This window comes from Schistocerca piceifrons, unplaced genomic scaffold (assembly GCF_021461385.2).
Source record: "Schistocerca piceifrons isolate TAMUIC-IGC-003096 unplaced genomic scaffold, iqSchPice1.1 HiC_scaffold_1544, whole genome shotgun sequence".
Classification (NCBI taxonomy): domain Eukaryota; kingdom Metazoa; phylum Arthropoda; class Insecta; order Orthoptera; family Acrididae; genus Schistocerca; species Schistocerca piceifrons.
This window is the reverse complement of record NW_025727396.1, coordinates 8788624-8802803: the sequence shown is the minus strand read 5'-3', so window position 1 is coordinate 8802803 and position 14180 is coordinate 8788624.

The window sequence follows — 14180 nt, the reverse complement described above, 5'->3', positions numbered from 1 at the left end:
GATGCAATTTCTGTGTTTCATCGTCAATAAGAAGGTCAAAGGGATACAGTAAACCTGGAGTGAAGCATCGGAATCTATAACTAGTGTCACAGGAAAGGTTCAAAATATTGACAGTAAGTAGAGTCAGTCTTCTTGTACTTAATTCTGCATTGTGCCTTTTGTCTTTAATTCCGATGCAATTTCTGTGTATCATCGTCAACAAGAAGGTCCAAGGGATACAGTAAACCTGGAGTGAAGCATAGGAATCTATAACTAGTGTCACAGGGATGGTTCAAATCATAGACAGTAAGAAGAGTCAGTCTTCTTGTACTTAAGTCGGCATTGTGCATTTTGTATTTAATTCCGATGCGATTTCTGTGTTTCATCGTCAATAAGATGGTCAGAGGGATAGAGTAATCCTGAAGTGAAGCATCGGAATCTATAACAAGAGTCACAGGAATGGTTCAAAGTATAGTCAGTAAGAAGAGTCAGTCTTCTTGTACTTAAGTCATCATTGTGCATTTTCTATTTATTTCTGATGGAATTTCTGTGTTTGATCGTCAATAAGAAGTTCCAAGGGATACAGTAAACCTGGAGTGAAGCATCGGAATCTATAACTAGTGTCACAGGAATGGTTCAAATCATAGACAGTAAGAAGAGTCAGACTTCTTTTACTTAAGTCGGCATTGTGCCTCTTGTATTTAATTCCGATTCAATTTCTGTGTTTCATCGTCAATAAGAGGGTATAAGGGATACAGTAAACCTGGAGTGAGGCATCGGAGTGTACAACTAGTGTCACAGGAATGGTTCAAAAATAGACAGTAAGAAGAGTCAGTCTTCTTGTACTTAAGTCGGCGTTGTGCCTTTTGTATTTAATTCCGATGCAATTTCTGTGCTTCATCGTCAATAAGACGGTCCAAGGGATAAAGTAAACCTGGAGTGAAGCATCGGAATCTATAACTAGTGTCACAGAAATGGTTCAAAACATAGACAGTAGGAAGGGTCAGTCTCCTTGTACTTAAGACGGCATTGTGCCTTTTCTATCTAATTCCAATGCCATTTATGTGTTTCATCGTCAATACGAAGGTCCAAGGGATACAGTAAACCTGAAGTTAAGCATCGGAATCTATAAGTAGTGTCACAGGAATGGTTCAAACAAGGTCAGTAAGAAGAATCAGTCTTCTTGTACTTAAGTCGGCATTGTGCCTTTTCTATTTAATTCCGATGCAATTTCTGTGTCTCATCGTCACTAAGACGGTCAGTGGGATACAGTAATCCTGAAGTGAAGCATCGGAATCTATAACTAGTGTCACAGGAATGGTTCAAATCATAGACAGTCAGAAGATTCAGACGTCTTGTACTTAAGTCGGCATTGTGCCTTTTGTATTTAGTTTCGATGCAATTTCTGTGCTTCATCGTCAATAAGAAGGTCCAAGGGATACAGTAAACCTGAAGTGAAGCATCGGAATCTATAACTAGTGTCCCTGGATTGGTTCAAAATATACACAGTAAGAAGAGTCAGTCTTCTTGTAATTAAGTCTTCATTGTGCCTTTTCTATCTAATTCCAATGCAATTTCTGTGTTTCATCGTCAATACGAAGGTCCAAGGGATACAGTAAACCTGAAGTTAAGCATCGGAATCTATAAGTAGTGTCACAGGAATGGTTCAAACAAGGTCAGTAAGTAGAGTCAGTCTTCTTGTCCTTAAGTCTTCATTGTGGCTTTTGTGTTTAATTCCGATGCAATTTCTGTGTTTCATCGGCAATAAGAATGTCCAAGGGATACAGTAAACGTCAAGTGAAGCATCGGAATCTATAACTAGTGTCACAGGAATGGTTCAAAACATAGTCAGTAGGAAGAGTCGGTCTTCATGTACTTAATTCGGCATTGTGCCTTTTGAATTTAATTCCGATGCAATTTCTGTGTTTCATCGTCAATAAGAAGGTTAGAGGGCTACAGTAAACCTGGAGTCAAGCACCGGAATCTATAACTAGTGTCACAGGAATGGTTCAAAACATAGACTGTAAGAAGAGTCAGTCTTCTTGTACTTTAGTCGGCATTGTGACTTTTGTATTTAATTCCGATGCAATTTCTGTGTTTCATCGTCTATAAGAAGGTCCAAGGGATACAGTAAACCTGAAGTGAAGCATCGGAGTTTATAACTAGTGTCACAGGAATGGTTCATAACATAGACAGTAGAAAGTGTCAGTCTTCTTGTACTTAAGTGGGCATTGTGAATTTTGTAATTAATTCCGATGCAAATTCCGTGTTTCATAGTCAATAAGAAAGACCAAGGGATACAGAAAACCTGGAGTGAAGCATCGGAATCTATAACTAGTGTCAAAGCGATGGTTCAAAACATAGACAGTAAGAAGAGTCAGTCTTCTTGTACCTAGGTCGGCATTGTGCCTTTTGTATTTAATTCCGATGCAATTTCTGTGTTTCTTCGTCAATAAGAAGGTCAGAGGGATACAGTAATCCTGAAGTGAAGCATCGAAATCCATAAGTAGTGTCACAGGAATGGTTCAAATCATAGTCAGTAAGAAAAGTCAGTCTTCATGTACTTAAGTCATCATTGTGCATTTTCTATTACATTCTGATGCAATTTCTGTGTTTCATCGTACGTAAGAAGTTCCAAGGGATTCAGTAAACCTGGAGTGAAGCATCGGAATCTATAACTAGTGTCACAGAAATGGTTCAAATCATAGACAGTAAGAAGAGTCAGACTTCTTTTACTTAAGTCGGCATTGTGCCTTTTGTATTTAATTCCGATGCAATTTCTGTGTTTCATCGTCAATAAAAATGTATAAGGGATACAGTTAACCTGGAGTGAAGCATCGGAGTCTACAAGTGGTGTCAGAGGACTGGTTCAAAAATAGACAGTAAGAAGAGTCAGTCTTCTTGTACTTAATTCGGCATTGTGCCTTTTGTATTTAATACCGATGCAATTTCTGTGTTTCATCGTCAATAAAGAAGGTCAGAGGGATACAGTAAACCTAAAGTGAAGCATCGGAATCTATAACTAGTGTCACAGGAGTGGTTCAAAACATAGACAGTAAGAAGAGTCAGACATCTTGTACTTAAGTCGGCATTGTGCCCTTTGTATTTAATTCCGATGCCATTTCTGTGTTTCATCGTCAATAAGAAGGTCCAAGGGATACAGTAAACCTGAAGTGCAGCATCGGAATCTATAACTAGTGTCAATGGAATGGTTCAAAATATAGACAGTAACAGGAGTCAGCCTTCTTGTACTTAAGTCGGCATTGTGCCTTTTGTATTTAATTCCGATGCAATTTCTGTGATTCATCGTCAATAATAAGGCCCAAGGGATACAGAATGCCTGAAGTGAAGCATCGGACTCTATAACTAGTGTCACAGAAGTGGTTGAAAACAGACAGTAGGAAGAGTCAGTCTTCTTGTACTTAAGTCGACATTGAGCCTTTTGTATTGAATTCCGATGCAATTTCTGTGATTCATCGTCAATAAGAAGGCCCAAGGGTTATAGTAAACCTGAAGTGAAGCATCGGACTTTATAACTAGTGTCACAGAAATGGTTCAAAGCATAGACAGTGGGAAGAGTCAGTCTTCTTGTACTTAAGACGGCGTTGTGCCTTTTGCATTTAATTCCGATGCAATTTCTGTGTTTCATCGTCAATAAGAAGGTCCAAGGGATACAGTAAACCTGAAGTGAAGCATCGGAATATATAACTAGTGTCACAGGAATGGTTCAAAACATAGTCAGTGAGAAGAGTCAGTCTTCTTGTCCTTAAGTCATCATTGTGCCTTTTCTATTTAATTCCGATGCAATTTCTGTGTTTCATCGTCAATAAGAAGGCCCAAGGGATACAGTAAACCTGGAGAGAAGCATCGGAATCTATAACAAGTGTCAATGGAATGGTTCAAAACATAGACGGTAAGAAGAGTCAGTCTTCTTGTACTTAAGTCGGCATTGTGCCTTTTGTATTTAATTCCGATGCAATTTCTGTGTTTCATCGTCAACAAGAAGGTCAGAGGGATACAGTAAACCTGAATTGAAGCATCAAAATCTATAGCTAGTATCACAGGAATACTTCTAACCTCGTGAGTATGGAGAGTCAGTCTTCTTGTCCTTAAGTCCCCATTGTGCATTTTCTATTTATTTCCAATGCAATTTCTGTGTTTCAACAGCAATAAGAAGGTCCAAGGGATACAGTAATCCTGGAGTGAAGCATTGGAATCTATAACCAGTGTCACAGGAATGGTTCAAAACATAGACTGTAAGAAGAGTCAGTCTTCTCATACTTAAGTCGGCATTGTGCCTTTTGTATTTAATTCCGATGCAATTTCTGTGTTTCATCGTCAATAAGAAGGTCCAAGGGATACAGTAAACGTCAAGTGAAGAATCGGAATCTATAACTAGTGTCACAGGAATCGTTCAAAACATAGTCAGTAGAAAGAGTCGGTCTTCATGTACTTAATTCGGCATTGCGCCTTTTGAAATTAATTCCGATGCAATTTCTGTATTTCATCGTCAATAAGAAAGTCCAAGGGATACACTAAACCTGGAGTGAAGCACCGGAATCTATAACTAGTGTCACAGGAATGGTTCAAAACATAGACTGTAAGAAGAGTCAGTCTTCTTGTACATTAGTCGGCATTGTGACTTTTGTATTTAATTCCGATGCAATTTCTGTGTTTCATCGTCTATAAGAAGGTCCAAGGGATACAGTAAACCTGAAGTGAAGCATCGGAATTTACAACTAGTGTCACAGGAATGGTTCAAACATAGACAGTAAGAAGAGTCAGTCTTCTTGTACTTAAGGTGGCATTGTGCCTCTTGTATTTCATTCCGATGCAAATTCTGTGTTTCATCGTCAATAAGAAGGACCAAGGGATACAGTAAACCTGGAGTGAAGCATCGGAATCTATAACTAGTGTCAAAGGGATGGTTCCAAACATAGACAGTAAGAAGAGTCAGTCTTCTTGTACTTAGGTCGGCATTTTTCCTTTTGTATTTAATTCCGATGCAATTTCTGTGTTTCTTCGTCAATAAGAAGGTCAGAGGGATACAGTAATCCTGAAGTGAAGCATCGAAATCCATAAGTGGTGTCGCAGGAATGGTTCAAATCATAGACAGTAAGAAGAGTCAGACTTCTTTTACTTAAGTCGGCATTGTGCCTTTTGTATTTAAATCCGATGCAATTTCTGTGTTTCATCGTCAATAAGAAGGTATAAGAGATACAGTAAACGTGGAGTGAAGCATCGGAATCTATAACTAGTGTCACAGGAATGGATCAAAACATAGTCAGTAAGAAGAGTCAGTCTTCTTGTACTTAAGTCATCATTGTGCATTTTCTATTTAATTCTGATGCAATTTCTGTGTTTCATCGTCAATAAGAAGTTCCAAGGGATACAGTAAACCTATAGTGAAGCATCGAATTCTATAACTATTGTCACAGAAATGGTTCAAAACATAGACAGTAGGAAGAGTCAGTCTTCTTGTACTTATGACGGCATTGTGCCTTTTGTATTTAATTCCGATGCAATTTCTGTGTTTCATCGTCATTAAGAAGAATAGAGGGCTACAGTAAACCTGAAGTGAAGCATCGGAATCCACTACTAGTGTCACAGGATTGGTTCAAAGCATAGACAGTACGAAGAGTCAGTCTTTTTGTACTTAAGTCGGCATTGTGCCTTTTCTATCTAATTCCGATGCAATTTCTGTGTTTCATCGTCAATTAGAATGTCCAAGGGATACAGTAAACCTGAAGTTAGCATCGGAATCTATAAGTAGTGTCACAGGAATGGTTCAAAACATAGTCAGTAAGAAGAGTCAGTCTTCTTGTACTTAAGTCGGCATTGTGCCTTTTCTATTTAATTCCGATGCAATTTCTGTGTTTCATCGTCAATAGGAAGGTCCAAGGGATACAGTAAACCTGGAGTGAAGCATCGGAATCTATAACTAGTGTCACAGGACTGGTTCAAAACATAGACAGTAAGAAGAGTGAGTCTTCTTGTACTTAAGTCGACATTGTGCCTTTTCTATTTGATTCCGATGTAATTTCTGTGTTTCAGCCTCAATAAGAAGGTCAGAGGGATACAATAAACCTGAAGTGAAGCATTGGAATCTATAACTAGTGTCACAGGAATGGTTCAAAACATAGTCAGTAAGAACAGTCATTCTTCTTGTCCTTATGTCGGCATTGTGCCTTTTGTATTTAATTCCGATGCAATTTCTGTGTTTCATCGTCAATAAGAAGGTCCAAGGGATACAGTAAACCTGGAGTATAGCATAGGATCTATAACTAGTGTCACAGGAATGGTTCAAACCTCGTCAGTAGGGAGAGTCAGTCTTCTTGTCCTTAAGTCTTCATTGTGCCTTATGTATTTAATACCGATGCAATTTCTGTGTTTCAACGGCAATAAGAAGGTCCAAGGGATACAGTAAACCTGGAGTGAAGCATCGGGATCTATAACCAGTGTCACAGGAATGGTTAAAAACATGGACAGTAAGAAGAGTCAGTCTTCTCATACTTAAGTCGGCATTGTGCCTTTTGTATTTAATTCCGATGCAATTTCTGTGTTTCATCGTCAATAAGAAGGTCCAAGGGACACAGTTTACGTCAAGTGAAGCATCGGAATCTATAACTAGTGTCACAGGATTGGTTCAAAATATAGTCAGTAGGAAGAGTCGGTCTTCATGTACTTATTTCGGCATTGTGCCTTTTGAATTTAATTCCGATGCAATTTCTGTGTTTCATCGTCAATAAGATGGTCCAAGGGATACAGTAAACCTGGAGTGAAGCACCGGAATCTATAACTAGTGTCACAGGAATGGTTCAAATCATAGACTGTAAGAAGAGTCAGTCTTCTTGTACATTAGTCGGCATTGTGACTTTTGTATTTAATTCCGATGCAATTTCTGTGTTTCATCGTCTATAAGAAGGTCCAATGGATACAGTAAACCTGAAGTGAAGCATCGGAATTTATAACTAGGGTCACAGGAATGGTTCAAAACATAGACAGTAGAAGAGTCAGTCTTCTTGTACTTAAGTTGGCATTGTGCCTTTTGTAATTAATTCCGATGCAAATTCTGTGGTTCATCGTCAATAAGAAGGACCAAGGGATACAGTAAACCTTGAGTGAAGCATCGGGATCTATAACTAGTGTCAAAGGGATGGTTCCAAACATAGACTGTAAGAAGAGTCAGTCTTCTTGTACTTAGGTCGGCATTATGCCTTTTGTATTTAATTCCGAGAGAAAATTTAAAAAGGGAAATGGATAGGTTGAAGTTGGATATAGTGGGAATTAGTGAAGTTCGGTGGCAGGAGGAACAAGACTTCTGGTCAGGTGACTACTGGGTTATAAACACAAAATCAAATAGGGGTAATGCAGGAGTAGGTTTAATAATGAATAGGAAAATAGGAATGCGGGTAAGCTACTACAAACAGCATAGTGAACGCATTATTGTGGCCAAGATAGATACGAAGCCCACACCTACTACAGTAGTACAAGTTTATATGCCGACTAGCTCTGCAGATGACGAAGAAATTGAAGAAATGTATGATGAAATAAAAGAAATTATTCAGATTGTGAAGGGAGACGAAAATTTAATAGTCATGGGTGACTGGAATTCGAGTGTAGGAAAAGGGAGAGAAGGAAACATAGTAGGTGAATATGGATTGGGGGACAGAAATGAAAGAGGAAGCCGCCTGGTCGAATTTTGCCCAGAGCACAACATAATCATAACTAACACTTGGTTTAAGAATCATGAAAGAAGGTTGTATACATGGAAGAACCCTGGAGATACTAAAAGGTATCAGATAGATTATATAATGGTAAGACAGAGATTTAGGAACCAGGTTTTAAATTGTAAGACATTTCCAGGGGCAGATGTAGACTCTGACCACAATCTATTGGTAATGACCTGTAGATTAAAACTGAAGAAACTGCAAAAAGGTGGGAATTTAAGGAGATGGGACCTGGATAAACTAAAAGAACCAGAGGTTGTACAGAGATTCAGGGAGAGCATAAGGGAGCAATTGACAGGAATGGGGGAAAGAAATACAGTAGAAGAAGAATGGGTAGCTTTGAGGGATGAAGTAGTGAAGGCAGCAGAGGATCAAGTAGGTAAAAAGACGAGGGCTAGTAGAAATCCTTGGGTAACAGAAGAAATATTGAATTCAATTGATTAAAGGAGAAAATATAAAAATGCAGTAAGTGAAACAGGCAAAAAGGAATACAAACGTCTCAAAAATGAGATCGACAGGAAGTGCAAAATGGCTAAGCAGGGACGGCTAGAGGACAAATGCAAGGATGTAGAGGCCTATCTCACTAGGGGTAAGATAGATACCGCCTACAGGAAAATTAAAGAGACCTTTGGAGATAAGAGAACGACTTGTATGAATATCAAGAGCTCAGATGGAAACCCAGTTCTAAGCAAAGAAGGGAAAGCAGAAAGGTGGAAGGAGTATATAGAGGGTCTATACAAGGGCGATGTACTTGAGGACAATATTATGGAAATGGAAGAGGATGTAGATGAAGATGAAATGGGAGATATGATACTGCGTGAAGAGTTTGACAGAGCACTGAAAGACCTGAGTCGAAACAAGGCCTCCGGAGTAGACAATATTCCATTGGAACTACTGACGGCCGTGGGAGAGCCAGTCCTGACAAAACTCTACCATCTGGTGAGCAAGATGTATGAAACAGGCGAAATACCCTCAGACTTCAAGAAGAATATAATAATTCCAATCCCAAAGAAAGCAGGTGTTGACAGATGTGAAAATTACCGAACTATCAGCTTAATAAGTCACAGCTGCAAAATACTAACACGAATTCTTTACAGACGAATGGAAAAACTAGTAGAAGCCAACCTCGGGGAAGATCAGTTTGGATTCCGTAGAAACACTGGAACACGTGAGGCAATACTGACCTTACGACTTATCTTAGAAGAAAGATTAAGGAAAGGCAAACCCACATTTCTAGCATTTGTAGACTTAGAGAAAGCTTTTGACAATGTTGACTGGAATACTCTCTTTCAAATTCTAAAGGTGGCAGGGGTAAAATACAGGGAGCGAAAGGCTATTTACAATTTGTACAGAAACCAGATGGCAGTTATAAGAGTTGAGGGACTTGAAAGGGAAGCAGTGGTTGGGAAGGGAGTAAGACAGGGTTGTAGCCTCTCCCCGATGTTGTTCAATCTGTATATTGAGCAAGCAGTAAAGGAAACAAAAGAAAAATTCGGAGTAGGTATTAAAATTCATGGAGATGAAATAAAAACTTTGAGGTTCGCCGATGACATTGTAATTCTGTCAGAGACAGCAAAGGACTTGGAAGAGCAGTTGAATGGAATGGACAGTGTCTTGAAAGGAGGATATAAGATGAACATCAACAAAAGCAAAACAAGGATAATGGAATGTAGTCTAATTAAGTCGGGTGATGCTGAGGGAATTAGATTAGGAAATGAGGCACTTAAAGTAGTAAAGGAGTTTTGCTATTTGGGGAGCAAAATAACTGATGATGGTCGAAGTAGAGAGGATATTAAATGTAGGCTGGCAATGGCAAGGAAAGCGTTTCTGAAGAAGAGAAATTTGTTAACATCCAGTATTGATATAAGTGTCAGGAAGTCATTTCTGAAAGTATTCGTATGGATTGTAGCCATGTATGGAAGTGAAACATGGACGGTAAATAGTTTGGACAAGAAGAGAATAGAAGCTTTCGAAATGTGGTGCTACAGAAGAATGCTGAAGATTAGATGGGTAGATCACATAACTAATGAGGAAGTATTGAATAGGATTGGGGAAAAGGGAAGTTTGTGGCACAACTTGACCAGAAGAAGGGATCGGTTGGTAGGACATGTTCTGAGGCATCAAGGGATCACCAATTTAGTATTGGAGGTCAGCGTGGCGGGTAAAAATCGTAGAGGGAGACCAACAGATGAATACACTAAGCAGATTCAGAAGGATGTAGGTTGCAGTAGGTACTGGGAGATGAAAAAGCTTGCACAGGATAGAGTAGCATGGAGAGCTGCATCAAACCAGTCTCAGGACTGAAGACCACAACAACAACAACATTTAATTCCGATGCAATTTCTGTGTTTCTTCGTCAATAAGAAGGTCAGAGGGATACAGTAATCCTGAAGTGAAGCATCGGAATCCATAAGTACTGTCACAGGAATGGTTCAAAACATAGTCAGTAAGAAGAGCCAGTCTTCTTGTACTTAAGTCGGCATCGTGCCTTTTGTATTTAATTATGATGCAATTTCTGTGTTTCAGCGTCAATAAGAAGGTATAAGGGATACAGTAAACGTGGAGTGAAGCATCGGAGTCTACAACTGGTGTCAGAGGAATGGTTCAAAAAAAGACAGTAAGAAGAATCAGTCTTCTTGTACTTAATTCGGCATTGTGCCTTTTGTATTTTATTCCGATGCAATTTCTGTGATTCATCGTCAATAAGAAGGTCCAAGGGATACAGTAAACCTGAAGTTAAGCATCGGAATCTATTAGTAGTGTCACAGGAATGGTTCAAAACATAGTCAGTAAGAAGAGTCAGTCTTCTTGTACTTAAGTCGACATTGTGCCTTTTCTATTTATTTCCGATGCAATTTCTGTGTTTCATCGTCAATAAGAAGGTCCAAGGGATACAGTAAACCTGGAGTATAGCATCGGATCTATAACTAGTGTCACAGGAATGGTTCAAACCGTAGACAGTAAGAAGAGTCAGTCTTCGTGTACTAAAGTCAGCATTTTGCCTTTTGTATTTAATTCCGATGCAATTTCACTGTTCATCGTCAATACGAAGGTCAAAGGGATACAGTAAACCTGAAGTGAAGCATCGGAATATATAACTAGTGTCACAGGAATGGTTCAAAACATAGTCAGTGGGAAGAGTCAGTCTTCTTGGCCTTAAGTCTTCATTGTGCCTTTTCTATTTAATTCCGATGCAATTTCTGTGTTTCATCGACAATAAGAAGGTCCAAGTTATACAGTAAACCTGGAGTGAAGCATCGGAATCTATAACAAGTGTCAATGGAATGGTTCAAACATAGACAGTAAGAAGAGTCAGTCTTCTTGTACTTAAGTCGGCATTGTGCCTTTTGTATTTAATTCCGATGCAATTTCTGTGTTTCATCGTCAATAAGAAGGTCAGAGGGATACAGTAAACCTGAAGTGAAGCATCTGAATCTATAGCTAGTGTCACAGGAATGGTTCAAACCTCGTCAGTAAGGAGAGTCAGTCTTCTTGTCCTTAAGTCTTCATTGTGCCTTTTGTATTTAATTCCGATGCAATTTCTGTGTTTCATCGACAATAAGAAGGTCCAAGTTATACAGTAAACCTGGAGTGAAGCATCGGAATCTATAACAAGTGTCAATGGAATGGTTCAAACATAGACAGTAAGAAGAGTCAGTCTTCTTGTACTTAAGTCGGCATTGTGCCTTTTGTATTTAATTCCGATGCAATTTCTGTGTTTCATCGAAAGTAAGAAGGTCAGAGGGATACAGTAAACCTGAAGTGAAGCATCGGAATCTATAACCAGTGTCACAGGAATGGTTCAAAACATAGACAGTAAGAAGAGTCAGTCTTCTCATACTTAAGTCGGCATTGTGCCTTTTGTATTTAATTCCGATGCAATTTCTGTGTTTCATCGTCTATAAGAAGGTCCAAGGGATACAGTAAACCTGAAGTGAAGCACCGGAATCTATAACTAGTGTCACAGGAATGGTTCAAATCATAGACTGTAAGAAGAGTCAGTCTTCTTGTACATTAGTCGGCATTGTGACTTTTGTGTTTAATTCCAATGCAATTTCTGTGTTTCATCGTCTATAAGAAGGTCCAAGGGATACAGTAAACCTGAAGTGAAGCATCGGAATTTAAAACTAGTGTCACAGGAATGGTTCAAAACATAGACAGTAGAAGAGTCAGTCTTGTTGTAGTTTAGTTGGCATTGTGCCTTTTGTATTTAATTCCGATGCAAATTCTGTGGTTCATCGTCAATAAGAAGGACCAAGGGATACAGTAAACCTTGAGTGAAGCATCGGTATCTATAACTAGTGTCAAAGGGATGGTTCCAAACATTGACAGTAAGGAGGGTCAGTCTTCTTGTACTTAGGTCGGCATTATGCCTTTTGTATTGAATTCCGATGCAATTTCTGTGTTTCTTCGTCAGTAAGAAGGTCAGTGGGATACAGTAATCCTGAAGTGAAGCATCGGAATCCATAAGCACTGTCACAGGAATGGTTCAAAACATAGTCAGTAAGAAGAGTCAGTCTTCTTGTACTTTAGTTGGCATTGTGCCATTTGTATTTAATTCCGATGCAATTTCTGTGATTCATCGTCAATAAGAAGGCCCAAGGGATAAAGTAAACCGAAGTTAAGCACCGGAATCTATAAGTAGTGTCACAGGAATGGTTCAAAACATAGTCAGTAAGAGCAGTCATTCTTCTTGTCCTTAAGTCGGCATTGTGCCTTTTGTATTTAATTCCGATGCAATTTCTGTGTTTCAACGGCAATAAGAAGGTCCAAGGGATACAGTAAACGTCAAGTGAAGCATCGGAATCTATAACTAGTGTCACAGGAATGGTTCAAAGCATAGACAGTAAGAAGAGTCAGTCTTCTCATACTTAAGTCACCATTGTGCTTTTTGTATTTAATTCCGATGCAATTTCTGTGTTTCATCGTGAATAAGAAGGTCCAAGGGATACAGTAAACGTCAAGTGAAGCATCGGAATCTATAACTAGTGTCACAGGAATGGTTCAAAATACAGACAGAAAGAAGAGTCAGACTTCTTTTACTTAAGTCGGCATTGTGCCTTTTGTATTTATTCCGATGCAATTTCTGTGTTTCATCGTCAATAAGAAGGTATAAGGGATACAGTAAACCTGGAGTGAAGCATCGGAGTCTACAACTGGTGTCACAGGAATGGTTCAAAAATAGACAGTAAGAAGAGTCAGTCTTCTTGTACTTAATTCGGTATTGTGCCTTTTGTATTTAATTCCGATGCAATTTCTGTGTTTCATCGTCAATAAGAAGGTCAGAGGGATACAGTAAACCTGAAGTGAAGCATCGGAATCTATAACTAGTGTCACAGGAGTGGTTCAAAATATAGACAGTAAGAAGAGTCAGTCTTCTTGTACTTAAGTCGGCATTGTGCCTTTTGTTTTGAATTCCGATGCAATATCTGTGTTTCATCGTCTATAAGAAGGTCCAAGGGATACAGTAAACCTGAAGTGAAGCATCGGAATTTATAACTAGTGTCACAGGAATGGTTCAAACATAGACAGTAGAAGAGTCAGTCTTCTTGTACTTTAGTTGGCATTGTGCCATTTGTATTTAATTCCGATGCAAATTCTGTGGTTCATCGTCAATAAGAAGGACCAAGGGATACAGTAAGCCTTGAGTGAAGCATCGGAATCTATAACTAGTCTCAAAGGGATGGTTCCAAACATAGACAGTAAGAAGAGTCAGTCTCCTTGTACTTAGGTCGGCATTGTGCCTTTTGTATTTAATTCCGATGCAATTTCTGTGTTTCATCGTCAATAAGAAGGTATAAGGGATACAGTAAACGTGGAGTGAAGCATCGGAGCCTACAACTGGTGTCAGAGGAATGGTTCAAAAATAGACAGTAAGAAGAATCAGTCTTCTTGTACTTAATTCGGCATTGTGCCTTTTGTATTTAATTCCGATGCAATTTCTGTGATTCATCGTCAATAAGAAGGCCCAAGGGATACAGTAAACCTGAAGTTAAGTAACGGAATCTATAAGTCATTCCACAGGAATGGTTCAAAACATAGTCAGTAAGAAGAGTCAGTCTTCTTGTACTTAAGTCGACATTGTGCCTTTTCTATTTGATTCCGATGCAATTTCTGTGTTTCATCGTCAATAAGAACGTCAGAGGGATACAATAAACCTGAAGAGAAGCATCGGAAACTATAACTAGTGTCACAGGAATGGTTCAAAACATAGTCAGTAAGAACAGTCATTCTTCTTGTCCTTAAGTCGGCATTGTGCCTTTTGTATTTAATTCCGATGCAATTTCTGTGTTTCATCGTCAATAAGAAGGTCCAAGGGATACAGTAAACCTGGAGTATAGCATCGGATCTATAACTAGTGTCACAGGAATGGTTCAAACCGTAGACAGTAAGAAGAGTCAGTCTTCGTGTACTAAAGTCAGCATTTTGCCTTTTGTATTCAATTCCGATGCAATTTCAGTGTTCATTGTC